Source organism: Bombina bombina, chromosome 6, assembly GCF_027579735.1.
Source record: "Bombina bombina isolate aBomBom1 chromosome 6, aBomBom1.pri, whole genome shotgun sequence".
Classification (NCBI taxonomy): Eukaryota; Metazoa; Chordata; class Amphibia; order Anura; family Bombinatoridae; genus Bombina; species Bombina bombina.
The window spans coordinates 761,424,652-761,442,933 of record NC_069504.1 but is presented as its reverse complement, the minus strand read 5'-3'; the positions used below and the strand labels follow the sequence as shown (position 1 = coordinate 761,442,933).

The 18,282-nt window shown below is 43.2% G+C and overlaps 1 pseudogene; it reads right to left on the bottom strand.

The window, feature by feature from the left end:
• Positions 1-16,285: 16,285 nt before the first annotated feature.
• LOC128665230 (uncharacterized) lies at positions 16,286-16,404 on the bottom strand (annotated as a pseudogene).
• Between the last annotated feature and the right edge of the window lie 1,878 nt (positions 16,405-18,282).

Below are 18,282 nucleotides of genomic sequence, written 5' to 3'. Positions count from 1 at the left end.
TGAATAAAATAAGACTTACTTACCCTAAGACACTCATCTACATATAGTAGATAGCCAAACCAGTACTGAATGGAGAATCAGTAGAGGTAATGGTATATAAGAGTATATCGTCGATCTGAAAAGGGAGGTAGGAGAAGAAATCTCTACGACCGATAACAGAGAACCTATGAAATAGATCCCCTAGAGGAAGACCATGGTATTCAAATAGGCAATACTCTCTTCACATCCCTCTGACATTCACTGCACTCTGAGAGGAAAACCGGGCTTCAGCCTGCTGCGAAGCGCATATCAACGTAGAAATCTAGCACAAACTTACTTCACCACCTCCATGGGAGGCAAGGTTTGTAAAACTGAATTGTGGGTGTGGTGAGGGGTGTATTTATAGGCATTTTGAGGTTTGGGAAACTTTGCCCCTCCTGGTAGGAATTTATATCCCATACGTCACTAGCTCATGGACTCTTGCCAATTACATGAAAGAAAAAGAGACTTTGTTTTCAGCAAACATATGACACGTTTGTGAATTGTTACCACGCTGTGGATTACTGTTTAATGCTGACACATACCTCACATGTTTGAGGGTACCTCTTGTAAGTGCACATCTACATACGTGTTATAATAAAGTGGAAAAGAGTTTCTATCATCTACACTTAGATCGTCCTGTTTTTCTTGTCTTTTGCGGTCCATTATTTCTGTTTCTGCAGATTAACTACCTTTTCATCATCAAATTCACGGAGATCACACCAGTGTCTTATAAGGAGCTACATGGTGGATACAGAAGAAATAGGACACAATATACGAGGACAGAATAAGTATTCTTTTACAAACTGTTTAGAAAAGTCATAGAGTATATACCCCTATTTGTGGGGATGGACTTCCTAAACTTTTATTATTTTTAAATTAATTGTATCATCTGCTGTTGTTTTGCAAAGTGTCAATAGACTGCATTAGTTGTAATCTTAACTGTTGGTAATTGAATTACTACTATAGTTGGCTATATTTGTTGTGGCGCTGCCTTGGTATTGTGTTAAAAGCAACCTTGTGTGACAGACTGGGGACTGCATGGGGTATCATTTCCTACTGAGAGTGCCTGGGGTAGTAGTGTGGTTTGAGCGGCTAAGGCACAGCCCAGGTAACCGGCCTCTTGGAACTAATTTTAGACTGTTTTATTACACATGCTGGTTACCAGAGCACTCTACAGTTTTCAACAGAAATAGCCTATTTCATACCGGCAATTGGACCATCAGGAACCAGCGGGGGCAGGGGTTTTACTGAGACTTGTATCTTTCAGGATGGAAATCTGCTCAACACCTAGCTGGGCTTATGAAACCAGTTTCGGCCTCAGTGACACCCAGCTGGCTTATCTTTGTTAAGAAAACTTGTTTCCCAGACATGTAGCCTCCACTAAGCATAATCCCATTAGTGATAAGAGGGAAGCTACGTGCCCCGGTGCAGGGTTGGGCAGTGGATTGTTTACACAACAGCTTTAGATCCTCTATTGTCTTCTCAGATTCCAAAAGGGGGATTGTCCCTGGAACAGTATAAAAATGTGTGTCTTTGGCTTTAATAAAGTGTTCTTTCTTGTTTGTTCTCAAAATCAGTCTTGCCTGATTCTTGTTGTAAATATTTAAGGTTTTGGTGGCTCCAGTCTTGAGGAAGCAGTGTCTGGCGGATATACCAAGGAAGGGTACTAGTGAGATCCATCACATTGGTGGCAGTGGTGGGATTGCATCCTTACACCTGGAGCATCCAAACCACCACCGGGATTCCTCATCAGATGGAGAGTCTTTACGCTAACCTAAGGTGGACGACTCGGAAAGATCTGCTCGAAGCATGGAAACAAACCACCAGCGGGAAGATGAACTTATAAAAGATAAAACTTATGAAAGGTGACAGAGTCCGAGAACAACCTGGGAATCAGAGGTGAGAAATACTGAGTTTACTGACCTCCAGAAAGACATTCAGTGGGTGGTAGCACTGTACGACACTCCACACCCCTCCAGAGGTGACTACTCAAATCATTGCGGATGCAACACGTTTAAGGATGTTGGAAGTCCAGCGGGCCAATGGGAAACTGGCACCAGTGGACCGAGGGGGTCAGAAGAAGTTGCCCTATGCTGCATTACGTGCCTTCCAAGATGGCAAAGAGGAGATTGACCAATACTTGCAGTTATTTGAGACTCAATGCGGCCGGCAGGGAATCGATGAAGGGGACTGGGTAACTCTCCTACGCAGCAAGTTGACAGGTCGGGCATAGGACGCTTTTGAGACAATTCCTATGGAGTACGGGAAAGATTATGACCAGGTCAAAGAAAAACTATTGGCCCAGTATGATATCACCCCATCCTATCGACTCAAACTCTGTAGCCTGTGAAAGAAAGAGGGGCAACCTTATACATAATTGGCACATCAGATGCCCCGGTCCATGGACACCTGGTTTGCCAGAAGCCAGGCAAATCCTTTGGCAGAGGCTGTTCAGCTTGTTCTGTTAGAACAATTCTATGATCAGATGCCCCTAGAAGTTTGGGACTGAGTAAAAGATTGCAAACCCTTAACCATGGACCAAGTAGCAGTCCTGGCGGATCAACATGCTGATACTCGACGGACACATCGATCAGAAATTCGCTCCTTCCAGAGATCGGCAAACCCAACTGCTAACCACCCCCCGGCTCCAGCAACTCAGACAGCGATACCCCCTCCGAATCTTCGCCCAGCTCCCACTCCGGTGCTCAAGAAGATGGGACCCAGGTGTTTCGGCTACGACCAGATAGGGCATATGAGTGCTAACTGCCCCAGGAGTGGCTCAGACCACCTTGCATTGAGCACCGTCCGGCCCTTCCCGAGCAGCTGTTAATTGCTTAGGAACCCATCCGTCTGGTCAGGGGGGCCCTGAGAGGAAGAGGATTTGGGATCTTGAATGAGGTAGATCCCGTCCAAGTTGCTTCGATGGACAATTACCATCACCACCAAGTAAAGAGGGTGAATCGGCGGACTACCCAGGGTCTGTGAGACAGCGGTGCCACTGTCACCCTGATGCAACTTCGGTTGGTCACCTCAGCGGAGCTCACTGGTCGGGCTATTGCAGTGTGGGTAGCTGGGGGCAGGATTCTGCAAAGCTCGCATCCATTTGGTTTGGGGGGGCCAACGCACGATATATTAAGGTCAAAGTAATGAGGGGTTGCCGGCGGATGTACTACTAGGGAACGATCTGGACCATCTCTCCTCTTCGTTCCAGGGGGACAATATAACAGCAACTTGTGCCGTAACCACCCGACAGCAGGCAAGGTGGGCAGAGCAAGCACTTGAAGACGGGACCCAGGTAAGAACTGACTCTTCCAACCCCGACTCGACATTGTCGTCCTTCCCCTGGACCATGACCTCCCAGTTTGCCCAAGATACCCTTACTGACCCTTCCCTAGCCAGTTATCGGAAAAGATCAGGGACTGACCCGGAGGCATGGAGGGTGAAAGAATAGAATTGGAGGGGCGATTATTGTACAGGATCACCGAAAGAAAAGGTTGTCACTCTGTGCCCAAGTGACAGTTGTTGGTGCCACAGAACTATCAACACCACCTACTTATTCCCCTGGTCAGTCATTTCGATGTGACCAATACCCATCACCGCATTACCCAGCTTCTCTTCTGGCCCGGGATCACACAGGGGACATTCGACACTACTGCCGAACCTGCGACACTTGTCAGAGGGTGGGCAAGAGGGGTGACCTTTCCAGGGCTTTACTTTATCCCCTACCGGTTATCTCCGAGCCCTTTAGTAGAATTGCTGTAGACCTGGTTGGACCGCTACACCGCCCCAGAGTCCCTCTGGAAAAAGATATATCTTGACGGTGGTAGACTATGCCACCCATTACCCAGAGGCAATTCCCCTGACAAACATCCATGCAGAGACAGTGGCGGTGCCCTGATTCGGATCTTTGCCAGGGTGGGTTTCTCTCAGGAGATACTATCAGACCAGGGGACGCATTTTACCGCTGACCTGACCCAGCAGATCTGGAAACTATGTGGGATCAGACCCATGCATAGCTCTCCCTACTACCCACCCCCAGACCAACGGACTGTGTGAGAGGTTCAATGGAACCCTGAAGCAGTTGCTTCGGAAGTTTGTAACCTCTCACAAGGATGGGGAGAAATTCCTGCCTTACCTCCTGTTTGCTTACCGGGAGGTGCCCCAGGAATATACGGGAAGCTCACCGTTTGAATTATTGTATGGTAGACGGGTACTGGGCCCACTAGATTTGCTAAGGGCCCTTAGCCAGCGTCAGGAGATGTTCTCCACCGCCTCTGGGTACACTAACATGACAGTGCACTGTGTGGAGACCCTGGGACAGCCGCCACTGAGGCAAACGGCCTAACAGGTAACCAAGGAATATAGAGAGAAGAGTAAAGAGATCAGGGAGATGCTTGAACTAGGAGTTATCGAGCCATCTAATAGCCCCTGGGCACCCCCAGAAGTGTTGGTGCCGAAGCGTGATGGTGCAACCCGTTTTTGTGTAGATTATTGGAGACTCAATGACCGCACTATGATTGATGCATACCTGATGCCCCAAGTAGAAGAACTATAGCGTGGGGAACATTTTTGACCTCCCTTGACTCAAAAACCCAGGTCTTAGCTTTTCTAGGGACGGCAGGGTATTAGCGGAGATTTGTCACCGACTACAGCATGATCGCTAAGCCCTTTACTGACCTGACCAAGAAGAACCTTCCCTGACAGGTCCTGTGGTCCCCAGAGTGCAAGACTGCTTTTCTGTGCCTCAAGAACGCTTTAACATCAGCACCCATTTTAGCTGCTCCTGACCCAAACAAATGTTTTTGTGTCCACACAGATGCCTTTTCTTTCGGGTTTGGAGCAGTGTAGAGCCACATGGGAGCGGATGGCAGTGAGCACCCAGTAGCCTACATCAGTCGCAAGCTGCTGCCCCGGGAAGTTGGATATGCGGCCATAGAGAAGGAATGTTTGGCGCTGGTGTGGGCCTTTAAGAAGTTACAGCCGTTCCTTTATGGACGATCATTCACGGTGCTCACTGACCACAATCCTCTAATCTGACTTAATTGGGTTTCCAGGGACGTGTGCCTATTGCGCTGGAGTCTTGCCCTGCAGCTTTACAGTCCAGTATTGGCCAGGAATGCAAAATGGAAACGCTGATGGCCTTTACCGGTAAACAGATTTATAAGTAGTCCTTACTCCCGGACATCCCCAAGCTGACCCATGTGGATAGAGCCGGGTCTGCTAGACTATTAAACAGGGGGGGGAAGTATTGTGACAGACTGAGGACTGCAGGGATACCATTCCCTACTGAGAATGCCTGGGGCAGTGTCGTGGTTTGAGAGGCTAAGGCACAGCCTAGGTAACGGGCCTCTTGGAACTAATTTCGGACTGTTTTATTAAACATGTCGGTTACCAGCGCAGTTTTTCATCAGAAACCGCCCGGTTCATACCGGCAATTGGACTATCAGGAACCAGGAGCAGGGGTTTTACTGAGACTTGTGTCTTTCAGGATGGAAATCTGACCCACATGTAGCTGGCCTTATGGAACCAGTTTCAGCCTTCCCCACTCAGTCACAACCGGCTGGCTTATCTTTGTTAAGAAAACTTGTTCCCCAGACATATAGACTCCACTAAGCCTAATCCCATTAGTGATAAGAGGGAAGCTATGTGCCCAGGTGCAGGGTTGGGCAGTGATTTGTTTACACAACAGCTTTAGACCCTCTATTGTCTACTCAGATTCCAAAAGGGGATTGTCCCTGAAACAGTATAAAAAACAAAATGTATGCTTACCTGATAAATGTATTTCTTTCTTGACACAGTGAGTCCACGGAATAATCTTAATTTCTGTTGGGGAATATCACTCCTGGCCAGCAGGAGGAGGCAAAGAGCACCACAGCAAAGCTGATAAATATCACTTCCTACCCACAATCCCCCAGTCATTTGACCAAAGGAAAGAAGAGAAAGGAAGTAATACCAGGTGCAGAGGTGACTGAGGCTAACAGAGCAAATACACTGTCTGAAAAAACAGGGAGGGCCGTGGACTCACTGTGTCAAGAAATAAATACATTTATCAGGTAAGCATACATTTGGTTTTCTTTCTAATGAAACAGTGAGTCCACACAATCATCTTGATTACTGTTGGGAACCAATACCCAAGCTAGAGGACACAGATGATAAGGGAGGGACAAGACAGATGACCTAAACAGAAGGAACCACTGCTTGAAGAACCTATCTCCCAAAAGAACCTCAGCCAAGGCAAAAAATCCAAATTTAAAAATTTGTACAGGACATGCAGAGAAAACCAAGTTGCAGTCTTGAAAAACTGCTCCAGAGAAGTTTAATTTTTGAAACCCACGAAGAAGATAGTCCTAGAGGAAAGAGATGTAATTCTCTCAGGAGACTGCTGCCCAACAGTCTCATAACTAAAATGTCCACCAGACGCTTTTGCAGCAAAAAAGAAATGGAGAAATCTGACCCTTTCATGTAGAAAGGACTAAGGCTAAATTCCTGATCCTACTTTAAGAGTAACCCTGGATTTACACCAATAAAGATATTAACGCCATAGTTTATGGTAAATCCTCTGTAACAGGCTTGTAAGTCTGAACCATGGTCACAATAACCGACTCTTAGAGAGGACTAAGCATTCATCTCCAAATAGACAGCTTCAGAGAACAAAATTTGAATGAGAAAGGACCCTGAACAAAAGGACCCTACTCCCAGGAAGACTCCAAGGCAGAAAACATCTCCTCTAGGTCTGCATATCAGGTCCTGCAAAGGCCACGCAGGGACAAATAGATCACTGACGCTCTCTCCTGATTGATACAAGCAATGACTTGTGGAAGGAGGACAAACCAGAGGAACAGGCATGTCAGCCTGAACCCTGAGGAACCGTCAGAGCATCCATCTTGCACCCCATACCTCTGCCACTTGGCAATCTGCCGAGACGTCAGAGCCAACTCCAACACCCCCATTTGAGGGTTAAGTTGGAAGACACCTCTCGAGAGTTCCCACTCCCCATGATGCTACCCAGTTGTCCACTCCGAGAAAGTGGATGACAAAAAAAAAAAAAACAATCCAATTCGCCTCCAACATGGCTAAGGAACTTCAAGTTCCTCCCTGGTGGCTAATGTAAACCATTGGAGAGGTATTATCTGACTGGAATCAAGCTAAGGACAACTGAGGTCAGACTATCATGGCATTATAAAAAGCTCTCAACTCCAAAATGTTAAGTAGGAGAGCAGACACTTCTGGGCCAAAAACAAGACCAAGACATTTTCCCAGCTCAGATTGTTGGCTTCCGTGGTCACATCACCCAGGAATGTCTCTAGAAACATGTACCCCGAGACAGATATTCCTGAAAAGCCACCATGGAAGAAAGTCTATATTTATCCTCTCCATTCCATGGAAATAGCTAAGGAATTGATGACTGAATAAGCCGCAACACAAAAAACCATCACCTGTGGGTGGATTCGAACTCTTGACCCTTGGCTTCCCAGCTAGGTGTGCGAACCACTAAGCTATACCAGAGGGACATTTTTTTTAAAGAACTAGGAGCTTTAGCTGACTACAAGCTCTCTAAATTTGAATCACTGAAAGTGAGATAAAATTAACTTCAGGAAGATCCCAACCTTCAGGATGTAAAATGGCTAAGCTATTCACTGATAGCTGAGCAGAAAATAAGGAAAAGGATAAAAATCCTTGATATCTGACTCCTGTCAGAAATCTTCTTCTATATAGAGAAACTATTAAGTCAACAATTCATCTGCCATCCATGAAAAAGCAGATTGGACCCGACCTCCTGAAGAGAACTTACTCGAAGAAGGATGATACCTGACTCATACATTGTCTAGAAGAGCACCCTCTTCCTAGATTGACAAGACTGAGAAACTTAAAAAGATCCCGAAACATGGGAATGATAAAACCTCCTCCAGATCTAAATTCAATATGAACAGACCCTCCCGAAAACAAAGGAAAAGGGTACTAATTTGAAGGTCAGAGCCGGAGAAACTAGAGGAAAACACCTAGGTCCCGTTCCCAGACTGGAATGGAAACTATCACCCCAGAGATGAATGTCCGAACCCAGTTCAAGGAATGTCTCATCATACCTGGATTGCAGATACTCTCAAAGGAGAAATCTGTCTTAGAGAGGAAAACTTTAAAATGGACTCTAGAAGATCTGACTCACACTGCATAAGATAAGAATAAGGAAAAAACATAATTTATGTAAGAATTTACCTGATAAATTCCTTTTTTTCATATTGGCAAGAGTCCATGAGCTAGTGACGTATGGGATATCAATACCCAAGATGTGGAACTCCACGCAAGAGTCACTAGAGAGGGAGGGATAAAATGAAAAACAGCCATTTTCTGCTGAAAAAATAATCCACAACCCAAATCATAAGTTTATTCTATAATGACAAGAAAAACTTAAAACATCAGCAGAAGAATCAAACTGAAACAGCAAATACATCAAAATGGTAGAATTTAGTAAATGTATGCAAAGAGGACCAAGTTGCCGCTTTGCAAATCTGATCAACTGAAGCTTCATTCTTAAAAGCCCACGAAGTGGAGACTGATCTAGTAGAATGAGCTGTAATTCTCTGAGGCAGAGTCTGACCCGACTCCAAATAACCTTGAAGAATCAAAAGCTTTAACCAAGAAGCCAAGGAAATAGCAGAAGCCTTCTGACCTTTCCTAGGACCAGAAAATATAACAAATAGACTAGAAGTCTTCCTGAAATTTTTAGTAGCTTCAACATAATATTTCAAAGCTCTTACCACATCCAAAGAATGTAAGGATCTTTCCAAAGAATTCTTAGGATTAGGACACAAGGAAGGGACAACAATTTCTCTACTAATGTTGTTAGAATTCACAACCTTAGGTAAAAATTTAAATGAAGTCCGCAAAACCGCCTTATCCTGATGAAAAATCAGAAAAGGAGATTCACAAGAAAGAGCAGATAGCTCAGAAACTCTTCTAGCAGAAGAGATAGCTAAAAGGAACAACACTTTCCAAGAAAGAAGTTTAATGTCCAAAGAATGCATAGGCTCAAATGGAGGAGCCTGTAACGCCTTCAAAACCAAATTAAGACTCCGAGGAGAAATTGATTTAATGACGGGCTTAATACGAACTAAAAAACAGTGAATATCAGGAAGTTTAGCAATCTTTCTGTGAAATAAAACAGAAAGAGCTGAGATTTGTCCCTTCAAGGAACTTGCAGACAAACCCTTATCCAAACCACCCTGAAGAAACTGTAAAATTCTAGGTATTCTAAAAGAATGCCAAGATAATTTATGAGAAGAACACCATGAAATGTAGGTCTTCCAAACTCGATAATAAATCTTTCTAGAGACAGATTTACGAGCTTGTAACATAGTATTAATCTCTGAGTCAGAGAAACCTCTATGACTTAGCACTAAGCGTTCAATTTCCATACCTTCAAATTTAATGATTTGAGATCCTGATGGAAAAACGGACCTTGAGACAAAGTGACCAAGGTTGGCAACTGGACATCCGAACAAGATCTGCATACCAAAACCTGTGTGGCCATGCTGGAGCCACCAGCAACACAAACGATTGTTCCATGATGATTTTGGAGATCACTCTTGGAAGAAGAACTAGAGGCGGGAAAATGTAAGCAGGATGATAACACCAAGGAAGTGTCAGCGCATCCACTGCTTCCGCCTGAACATCCCTGGACCTGGACAGGTATCTGGGAAGTTTCTTGTTTAGATGAGAGGCCATCAAATCTATCTCTGGAAGACCCCACATCTGAACAATCTGAGAAAACACATCTGGATGGAGGGACCACTCCCCTGGATGAAAAGTCTGACGGCTGAGATAATCCGCCTCCCAATTGTCTACACCTGGGATATGCACCGCAGAGATTAGACAGGAGCTGGATTCCGCCCAAGCAAGTATCCGAGATACTTCTTTCATAGCTTGGGGACTGTGAGTCCCACCCTGATGATTGACATATGCCACAGTTGTGATATTGTCTGTCTGAAAGCAAATGAATGGTTCTCTCTTCAACAAAGGCCAAAACTGAAGAGCTCTGAGAATTGCACGGAGTTCTAAAAATTTTTTGGTAATCTCGCCTCTTGAGATTTCCAAACCCCTTGCGCTGTCAGAGATCCCCCAAATTCAATCAGCCAAAAAGAATGAAGTTCAATCCGATTGGCTGATCCAATCAGCCAATCAGATTGAGCTCGCATTCTATTGGCTGTTCCGATCAGCCAATAAAATGCAAGTTCAATCTGATTGGCTGATTGAATCAGCCAATCAGATTTTTCCTACCTTAATTCCGATTGGCTGATAGAATCCTATCAGCCAATCGGAATTCGAGGGACGCCATCTTGGATGATGTCCCTTAAAGGAACCTTCATTCGTCGTTAGTCCGTCGGGGAAGGAAGATGTTCCGTGTCGGCGGGATGAAGATGGATCCGGAAGACAGAAGATAGAAGATGCCGCTTGGAAGAAGACATCGCCCGGATGGAAGACCTCTTCTTTGCCGCTGGGATCAAGACTTGGCCCGGATGGAGGACCTCTTCTTTGCTGCTTGGGCCAAGACTTCTACAGGATGGAGGACCACATCGCCCGAATTGGATGAAGACTTCGGCTCGGCTGAGTTAAGACGACTCCAGGTAGGGAGATCTTCAGGGGGTTAGTGAAAGGTTTTTTTAAGGGGGGTTTGGGTGGGTTACAATAGGGGTAATGTGGGTGGTGGGTTGTAATGTTGGGGGGTATTGTATTTTCTTTTACAGGTAAAAGAGCTGATTAATTTGGGGCAATGCCCCGCAAAAAGCCCTTTTAAGGGCTGGTAATAGAGTTGATTAGTTTTGTAATTTAGAATAGGGTAGGGGATTTTTTTATTTTGGGGGGCTTTTTTATTTTATTAGGGGGCTTAGATTAGGTGTAATTAGATTAAAATTCTTGTAATATTTTTTTATTTTTTTGTAATTTAGTGGAGTTTTTTTTTGTATTATAGATTAGTTTATTTAATTGTATTTTAGTTTAGCTAATTGTATGTAATTTATTTAATTAATTTAATGATAGTGTAGTGTATTTATTTAATTATTGGAATATTATTTTGTTTAATTTAAATTATATTTATGTTAGGGGGGTGTTAGGTTTAGACTTTGCGGGCGACGTTGCGGGCGGGAGATTAGGGGTTAATAATTGTAGGTAGGTGGCGGCGATGTTAGGGAGGGCAGATTAGGGGTTAATAAAATGTATTATAGTGTTTGCGAGGCGGGAGTGCGCCGTTTTAGGGGTTAATACATTTATTATAGTGGCGGCGAGGTCCGGTCGGCAGATTAGGGGTTAATACTTGTAGTTAGGTTGCGGCGACGTTGGGGGGGGGCAGATTAGGGGTTAATAAATATAATGTAGGTGTCGACGATGTTAGGGACAGCAGATTAGGGGTTCATAGGGATAATGTAGGTGGCGGCGGTGTCCGGTCGGCAGATTAGGGGTTAATAATATAATGTAGGTGTCAGCAATAGTGGGGGCGGCAGATTAGGGGTTAATAAGTGTAAGGTTAGGGGTGTTTAGACTCGGGGTTCATGTTAGGGTGTTAGGTGTAGACTTAGAGAGTGTTTCCCCATCGGAAACAATGAGGCTGCGTTAGGAGCTGAACGCTGCTTTTTTGCAGGTGTTAGGTTTTTTTTCAGCCCAAACTGCCCCATTGTTTCCTATGGGGATATCGTGCACGTTTTGCCAGCTTACCGCTACCATAAGCAACGCTGGTATTGAGGGTTGAAGTGGAGCTAAATTCTGCTCAACGCTCCCTTTTCTGAGCCTAACGCAGCCACTCAGACAACTCTCAATACCAGCGTTGTTTAAAGGGTGCGCTGGGAAAAAAAGCAGCGTTAGTTACGCGGGTCTTTACAGACAAATGAAACAACATAGAAAAGGAAGTGGGGATTTCACAATAAGAAATTCCCAAAAGTCTAGGTAAATCCAGCACAACTGTAAAATTAAATAAATGCACAACAAAAAGCTTGTATGTCAAAAACAATATAAATATTTATTAACTAAATGCACAATACACACATTCACATTCATACAGTGGATCCCACACAAAGCAGTGTTATAAAGTACTGGCCAAAAAGTTATTATCTGGTGCACCAGGGGAAATAGACCAAAAACAGTCCGTTTAAGACTTGCAGATATTTGTAATCCAATAAGTGCAGCGTTAATGCAAGAAATGGATGCAGTTATACAGTCCCCGGTGTATAGAGACCAGTTACTTCAGACTTGAACCCCAATAGTTACTGAGTCGAATGGGGTTCAAGTCTGAAGTAACTGGTCTCTATACACCGGGGACTGTATAACTGCATCCATTTCTTGCATTAACGCTGCACTTATTGGATTACAAATATCTGCAAGTCTTAAACGGACTGTTTTTGGTCTATTTCCCCTGGTGCACCAGATAATAACTTTTTGGCCAGTACTTTATAACACTGCTTTGTGTGGGATCCACTGTATGAATGTGAATGTGTGTATTTTTATTGTGCATTTATTTAATTTTACAGTTGTGCTGGATTTACCTAGACTTTTGGGAATTTCTTATTGTGAAATCCCCACTTCCTTTTCTATGTTGTTTCATATGTATCTTTCTAGGAAGCACCTGTTCTCTAGTGAATTAACTTATTAGTGTGCAACTCTCTCTTTTTGTGTCTTTTTTGTCTTTACAGACAAAACTCCAAATCTAGGCGTTAATCTGCCCCCTACCAGCTGAGCTGGAATGAGGGCTGCACCTTCATGCAGACTTGGGGGCTGGCTTTGGTTTCTTAAACGGCTTGGATTTATTCCAACTTGAAGAAGGTTTCCAATTGGAACCAGATTCTTTGGAGGAAGGATTGGGTTTCTGTTCCTTATTTTGTCGAAAGGAACGAAAACGGTTAGAAGCTTTAGATTTACCCTTTTATCCTGAGGCAAAAAAATCCCTTCCCCCCAGTAACAGTTGAAATAATTGAATCCAACTTAGGACCAAATAAATTATTACCTTGGAAAGAAAGAGATAGTAATCTAGATTTAGATACCATGTCAGCATTCCAATATTTAAGGCACAAAGCTCTTCTAGCTAAAATAGCTAAAGACATAGATTTAACATCAATTTTGATATCTAAAAAGGAATTTTATGCTTACCTGATAAATGTATTTCTTTTTTGACACAATGAGTCCATGGATCATCTTAATTACTAATGGGATATTCACCTCCTGGTCAGCAGGAGGAGGCAAAGAGCACCACAGCAGAGCTGTTAAATAGCTCCTCCCTTACCTCCCACTCCAGTCATTCGACCAAAGTTAGGTGCAGAGGTGTCTGAAGTTTACAATAACCAAAAACCTGTCTTACAACAAAAAGGCGGGCCGTGGACTCATCGTGTGAAAAAAGAAATAAATTTATCAGGCAAGCATAAATTTCCTTTTCTTTTTTAAGACACGATGAGTCCACGGATCATCTTAAATACTAATGGGATTCAAAACCCAAGCTAGAGTACACAGATGATACGGGAGGGACAAGACAGGGAACCTAAACGGAAAACACCACTGCTTGAAGAACCTTTCTCCCAAAAGTAGAATCAGCCACGGCAAAAGTGTCAAATTTGTAGAATTTAGAAACAGCGTGAATAGAGGACCAAGTTGCAGCCTTGCAAATCCGTTCCACAAAAACATCATGTTTGAATGCCCATGAGAAAGCAACAGCCCTAGTGGAATGAGCCGTAACTCTCTCCAAAGGCTGCTGTCCAGCAGTCTCATATGCAAAACGTATGATACTCTTCAGTCAAAAAGAAAGAGTGGAAGACTGAGGAAAGTCCTTAGTCGCCTGTAAGTAAAACTTTAAAGCACAGACCATGTCCAAATTGTGCAGAAGTCCTTACTTCTGAAAAAAAGGATTAGGACACAACGAAAGAACAACAATCTCCTGATTAATGTTTCGATCAGAAACAACCTTATGAAGAAACCCTAATTTAGTACATAAAACTACCTAATCTGAATGGAAAATAAGATAAGGAGACTAATACTGTAATGCCGAGAGATCTCACACTCTCCGAGCAGAAGAAATGGCACCAAGGAAAAAAAACTTTCCAAGATAGCAACTAAATATATAAGGAATGCATAGGTTCAAACCAAGTCCCTTGAAGAACCTTGAGAACTAAATTAAAACTCCATGGAGGAGTAACTGGATTGAACACAGGCCTGATCCTGACCAAGGCCTGACAAAAAAATTGTACATCTGGAACATCTGCCAGACGTCTGTGTAACAAATAGAAAAGACAGAGATTTGACCTATAAGGGAGCTTGTTGATAATCCTTTCTCCAAACCCTCCTGGAGAAAAGACAAATGTCTAGGAATCCTGACTCTATTCCATGAATAGCCTTAGGATTCACACCAATAGAGAAATTTACGCCCTATCTTATGGTAAATCCTTCTAGTTAGAGGCTTACGAGCCTGAATCATGGTCTCAATGACCGAGTCAGAAAACCCCCGCTTGGATAAAATTAAGCGTTCAATCTCCAAGCAGACAGCTTCAGAGAAACTAGATTTTGGTAAAGGAAGGGCCCTTGAACTAGAAGATCCTTCCACAACGGAAGTCTCCACAGTGGAAGAGATGATATGTCCACCAGATCTGCATACCAAAGCATGCGAGTCCAAGCCATAGCAATGAGGATCACTGATGCCTTCACAAACTGGGGAAATAGGTAAGCTAGACTGAAAGTTCAAAGTACTGCCAGAGTGTCTAACAGTACCACCTGAGGTTCCCTGGACCTCGACCCGTACCTTAGAAGATTGGCCTTCTGTCGATATGCCATGGGAACCAATTCCGGTTGACCTCCTTTAAGAATTAAGCTGAATTAATACCTCTTATCACTAAGGAACTCCTCGCTCCTCCCTGATGAACTGAAGACATGTGTCCCACTGGAACTAGATAAACTGGACCAAGACTAACTGGGGCCAGGCCAGAATAGCATTGAAGATCACACTCAATTTCCAGAATGATTAAAGCAAGAACACACTCTGACTGAGTCCAAAATTCCCTGAGCCTTTAGGGGACCATAGACTGGTCCCCATCCTAGAAGGTTGGTGTCTGTTATCAAAGACAGCCAAGATGGTCTGTGAAAGCAGGTTCCCTGGAAAGAATGATCCAGAGACAACCACCTTAAGAAAACCCTTGTCTCCTGCACTCCGAGGAGACAAATCCGTATAATCTCCATTCCCTGAGCATGATTACCTGCCGAGGTCCGCGAAGGAACTGAGCAAATGGGAAGATGTTTCATGCTCTACCATCAGCCCGATACCTCCATGCACTGAGCCACTAATGGACGAGGAGAAGACAGAAGAAATAGACTAGAGCAAAAAGGTTTTTAATTTCCTGACTTCCTTCAGGAAAAACTTAATTTATAGGAAATTTAATCTGATTCCCAAGAAGGTAACCTTAGTCCATGTAACTAAGTAACTCCTTACCAAATTTACCTTCCTGCTTGATATCACAGAAAGGATAACAACATTTCCATATGAAATCTTGCTTGAAAGATTGTGTTGTCTTCAGAAAGAGCGCCCCAGCGATACCCTATAACCGAGCACTGCCAACATCAAACCCAGACTCCTATTAGAAAATTCTGGGCGCTGTGGCAAAGTCAAAGGACCAAGCCACAATTGGGAATGCTTGCCTGAGAATGTGAAAATACAAGCATGCGTTCGATAAATCCGCCTTCATAAAAATGACCCTCCTGGATCAAAATAAAATTGGAACCAATAGTTTCCACCTTGAAGAACGGCACACTTAGGAATTTGATTAGAATTCTGACATCTAAAATTTGATTAGATTTTAAAGATCTAAAATAGTACTGAAGGTTCCCTGGAACCACTACCAGAATAAAATCTCAAACTTGGTTCCTGAATCGGAACAGGAACTCACTCTTTCCCAGGTCGGAGAGGTCTCCTACCCAGTGTATAAGGCCACCTTGCCTCTTATCTGGCTCCAAACATTCCTGAAGCCAAAACCTCCTTCCTACTCAGAGTAAGAAGTAGAAGGATTCCCTTCAAATCTTGAAAGGAATTAAAAAGTAATCTTAACCAAAACGTGTGTCACTATGGTAAGCCTGAAATCTTAGCTTCCCGCTAAATACTTGAAGGGAAGCATCTGTAAGAAAGGAAATGACCGACTGAAAGGCCTTTATTTTATCCTGGATTTCTTCTAAGAGAATGTCTGTTCTGATGGGACCAGACAACGTATATAACCAGCATGCTGCCGTATAAGCGACAGTGGCAATAATAAGCCTACCGCACCTGGTGTTCCCAGGCTGTCTCCCATCCATGTACTGACCAAGCCTGGACCTGCTTAACTACAGAGTTCAAACAGGATCTGGTGCATTCAAGGCAGCTTGGTGGTAGACAAGACATAGGTTGCCATTGTTGAGCAACCCCTCTAAACTCTCACCCCTAGGATCCTTAAAGGAACAACTATCCTCTATGGGAATAGTAGGGCTCCCGGCTAGCATGGAATTTGTGCCTTCCACCTTGTGTACCGGCTGACAGAAGTCCATGAAGAGTCTGCTATGGATAAAAAAAACTCTTCTAAACATAGGAAATGGAGAAAAGAAAAAAAGGGTACCTTCTCTCCCATTCCTTAGCATTCATCTTGGGACGACCTAATATTGACAACCCCCTGGTATCGTTGTTTCCCTGAGAAGCTAAAACCTCCTTGAGTAACAGTCGGAGGTGTTCTAGCTTAAACCTGAAAAATACAACTTCAGTATCAGTAGGAGGAATTATACTGCCAGAAACTGAGATTTCATCCTCAGATACTAGCGAAGTATCCTCTACCTCACGTCTGGGAGGGGACCTAGAGATAGCAACAACCATGACAGGAACCTCACTCACTGAATGTTTATTTTTCCTCTCGCGCTCTCCCAGCAGCATGGGAAAAGCCGACAATGCACTAGAGACCGTCTAGTGAAAAAGGAAAGCGATGTCTTGCAAGGTAACTCCAGGAGGAGCCGTGGAGGAAGCGCAGGTTACTGGTTGAATGGACGCTAAGTTTTTAGGACACTTTAGGAGAAAGCTGCAGAATGTATAGAACATTGTCATAATGCCCCTTATCCTTTAACAGCATCTGAGACAGTGTTCTGTAAATGATGATTCTAACTGACCTGTAAAATCCTCTCCATACATGAGGAATAGAAATGTCAGTATCATCACAGTATAAAGAATGTTTTATTCACATTTTAATAAAAAATAAATTGAATATTCTAACTAGAGTTACTGTGCCTTTAAATGTTAAGAGCAACATCCTAACTCTGCTCAAGATCTATTTTATTAGCAACCAAAATGCTATCACATGTTGAAGGGCTTCGTGGACCGCAGTATTCACAGCTAGATCAACAAATATTCTTGGTGTTACTGTGTCTTTAAAAAAAGAAAATAAACTGCTTTATTTTTGTGCAATGTGAAACGTAGTTACAAATTAAGATTCCAACATTCCCAAACCTCAACTAAATCCTGCTGAGGAGTTATTTGCCAACGGATGAGAAACCAACTCATTAGAGAACTAACATAATACCCATCCGGTATATCTGTGAGGCAATTGTATACAGAAATACGCGCATTTACATCCAGATCTGTCTGAATCTGCACTAATAGCCTTTACTTTGTATTATTTCAGTCTGTGAGGCAATTTAATACAGAAGTACGCATTTTTTACTCCTAAATAAAACTTTGAAAAAGAATGTGAAGCATCTCTGCTGCGTGGCATAACGCAGCAGAGGAGACCCACTATTGCTCCGTGCCGGTGTTGTGCCGTGAATGGATTCCTCATCGACAATGGTTTCCCCGGCACTCGGCAATCTTCGGCGCTCCGCCCCCCGCTACATCTACTCCTACTATCCTTGCCCCACTCATTACAATACTATTTTCTAACGCCTCCACATTCTTTGCGCTCCGCCCCGCTGCATCTGATCCCTGCCCTTGCCCTATTCATTCATTGTATATTTTTCATTATACCGTGCGCGTGCACGCACCATGTTTCCCCTATCAACAAATATAATATAAACATTAAAATAATGTTCCTGAAAAAGTTATCAGCAGCATAAATTAGAATATAATCATACTTTATATATATGTATATATATATATATATATATATATATATATATATATATATATATATATAAAATTAAAAAAATCTACCTGAAAATGCAATCAGAAACATATAATAAAATCATACATACATATATATATATATATATACATATATATATATATATACATATAAT